Source organism: Vidua macroura, chromosome 1, assembly GCF_024509145.1.
Source record: "Vidua macroura isolate BioBank_ID:100142 chromosome 1, ASM2450914v1, whole genome shotgun sequence".
Classification (NCBI taxonomy): Eukaryota; Metazoa; Chordata; class Aves; order Passeriformes; family Viduidae; genus Vidua; species Vidua macroura.
The window spans coordinates 98,673,097-98,676,515 of NC_071571.1; positions in this window are offsets into that span (position 1 = coordinate 98,673,097).

Consider the following 3,419-nt stretch of genomic DNA (forward strand, 5'->3'; position numbering starts at 1 on the left):
CCTCTAATTTTGCCCCTAAAAAAGACAAAGACAGACATTAATTTAGCTTTTAATTAATTATATCATATGAATAACCTTCAACAGTTGGGGTTTTTACTGCTGTAATAGTGAGTTAATAATCCTGCTCATGTTTTAGAAATGCACTTTATCAAAAAGAAATAGCTATTCAAATATCTTTTATTTAATACTTTTTGAGTACAGCATAAACAGACATACCTATTACTTGGCTAGGATTTGCTTGCAAAGGAAGAATTATTAAATAATCATAGTGCTCTCAAAAGTATTTGAGTCTAAAGAAAATGGACAAAAGCTTTCTTTCCTCAAGAAAAGATTGAATTAAATCAATACATATTTTAAATATCTAGTAAGAGGAAGTTATTTGTCTAGAACTACAATCACAAATCACTTGCCTTCTTTCCCAAACTGTGGAATTTCATACAAGGCAAAACTTGACTTATAATTTGCATTCCTAAGAAAAAAAATATTGTCAAAACCCCTGTGGCCTTTGGATTTCCTTTTTTTTTTTTCAAGAGAAAAATCAAGTATTTTTTATAGGGGGCTTTATTTTGCTGTCTGCATTCCAGAAGATTTCCAGGTGGTATATTCTTATATTATTCTTGAAAGTGTAGCACAATTCTTATTACTATACTGTACAGCCTACCTCCTAGTGATATGACTCAGCTAGTAAATCTTGTTGCATTCTTTTTCATTATTTATCTTTTGATTATTTATTACTTATTTGGCCCAGAAGAAAAGCAGTTTCATAGAAATTGCTTCCCTATCCCAGTGCTGAGAAAATGCTGATGTGGACAGTCTCTAGAGACTAGCCACTCCTCGGTTTGTTCATCTTGGTTATCTAAACCAGAACAACCAAACAAATAAAATTCAGACAAATAAAAAAACTTAAAAATCTTGCTACTTTAATAGAAGACTAAGTTGTTTGAAGTAAAAAAGAAATTGCTTTTATAATGCAATATCCATTTGTAAAAAGAATGTTTATATGTTACAGCAATTAGTGCTAGCACCTGCATTTGAAATGCAGAAGGCCAATGCTGCTAACAAAACACTGAAGAGTATATAGTTTTGGCAGTAGGAGTCAGTTATGTCTCATTTCAACTGAATAGAAGCTTTTGCAGGTTTTGTTCCAGTTTTCCAGCTGTTTTAAACTTTTCCATGATTTTCAGGATATTTATTTGCCATTTGTTAGAAGCTTATAGAAAGCTGTTGTAGTGGAGTAAAGACAATGAAGGACTCCCAATTCCCTTCATTATCACTGTCTGGTGTAGTACCATCGAGCCTCAAAACAACACTACACAGATGTAGCAGAGCTGCTGCCAAAGCTTTACCAAGTTTGAGCCTTTCTTGTTTCTTGACCTACTTCCAGCAATTTAATTTGAATAACCCTTATCAAAAATACAAAGATATTGCCACCCACAAACTTGTATGAGGCCCAGTAGAGCCAAAGTAACTAAATATTAAACTCTTGTAGTCAGTTGTTAATTTAATTTCTGGATTGTGGTCATTCCTTCGTTTCCTAAAGCTTTAATTAGAAAAAAAAAATTAAACAAAACCACAGTAAAATTCAGATACATAATAATATATAAAAACCATATTACATAATGTAATAAATACATAATGAAATAGTTGAAACTTTTGGATTTTTAAAAAGTACAATAACTTTTCTTACATTTTTTTTGTGCCTGCCCCAAACTAGTAGAAATCTACAGAAATGTTTATTACACTTTTCATAATCAGTAGTTTTTTCAGTGGATTTTGCTAGCTTCTTTGCATATTCATTAAAAGAAGGGAGAACTTGGGGAATGCACAGATTACAAATCTCAAAAGATGGAGAAATAAGAATGGTAATATTTTTCTTTGACTGAAAATTTGAAAGACCTGAGAATTATTAATGAATCAGAATAGCCTGCTGCTGATGTTTCATTACAGGTTTGAGGTGACTTTGTCATTTGACATTCAGTAATGTTTCCAAAGCTGGAGAAATGTTAAGATCAAAGATCACAGGATACTAAAAAGGAAACATTGGTCATGAATTCTTGCTCCATTGTGATGGCTCAAGTGTTCTTGAGGCTGGGACACTGCCAGTCAGATCAAACTTACAGCTGTAACAATTGAAGTAGGCTTGTACAGTAAGCTAGTGGTCTCTCAGGCTTCTAATCATTTTATGATAGGCTGAAATTTGCCTGCCCTTTTCAGCATGGATAGATGTACCTAAAATTCGCAAAAAAAAAAAAAAAAAAAAAAAAAAAAAAAAAAAAAAAAAAAAAAAAAAAGAATTAAAAGTAAATATTCCTCCTCCAGAAAATAGACATGCTGTCTCGCTCCAAGGTAGTATTTGTATTGACTTCCTTATCTCCTTTTCAGAAAATCTAATCAAAACATGTTTTTTAGATACCCCCTTTAAGATTGCAAGAGGTAGAATAAAATATATTTTTTTCATTAAAAGAGACAGATCTCAACACCACCCATTTCAGTAGATGGCTGACTGAGAATAAAAGCAAAAACCAATAGAAAAATTGCTGGATAAGTGAAATAGGTAACAGGAATTTTATTATAAGTATTAATTATGAAGATTTTTGCTTGTATCTATTTTTAAAGAAGTGGACTAAAATATTAGTTTGAAAGGAAGAAAATATTGAAAAAAATTAGAAACATGTGTGGATCATTGTAAAAGTTCTGAAACTGTCAAAAATCTCACAATTCTAGAGGATGTAAATATGCTGGGCCACTAGTATATGATTAGTTTCCTTACATGCCTGCAGTACCCCTCTCACCCTGATGTTGTCACAGCCATGTACAGCTTCATATCCAGTGTTAACTACATGTAGGTAATTTCAGGTTAACTTTAGATCTTAGTGTTAATGTAACATTATCACCCACTGTCAATACGTGTTCTTATGATGTTGCAGATGGTATTCCTTCTGTATCTAGTTTAAAGGTGGTTTCTAATGGATCTGCAATACCTGAGTTGTTCCAAAATTCAGGATCTGTTATAGATAAGTTCTAATTATCAGTGTTGCCATGGTGATGCAGGAGGGTCACACTTGACTCATTAATGAACTTATTTATAGTTCATATCAATCTACTCTTTCATGTTCTCAGAAATACTGCACTGATGGAATTAAAATAAAAACAAGTCCAACAGTCCAACTGAAGACTATTGTAGTATTGAATCTGTTGATACTGAATCTTTAATCATCTCTACACTTATAATGGTATTTAAAAAATAATAATTATTTTCTCTGGTATATGATTGCCTCATAGAAAACATCATATACCTACAATGAACTCTGAAAACTCTCATCTATAAAATATCTATATATTATATTAGTTCCAGGGGAACAAGAATGATTTTTGACGTGTATGTTAATGATAATTCAAAGAGGAAAGGTCCATGTTAA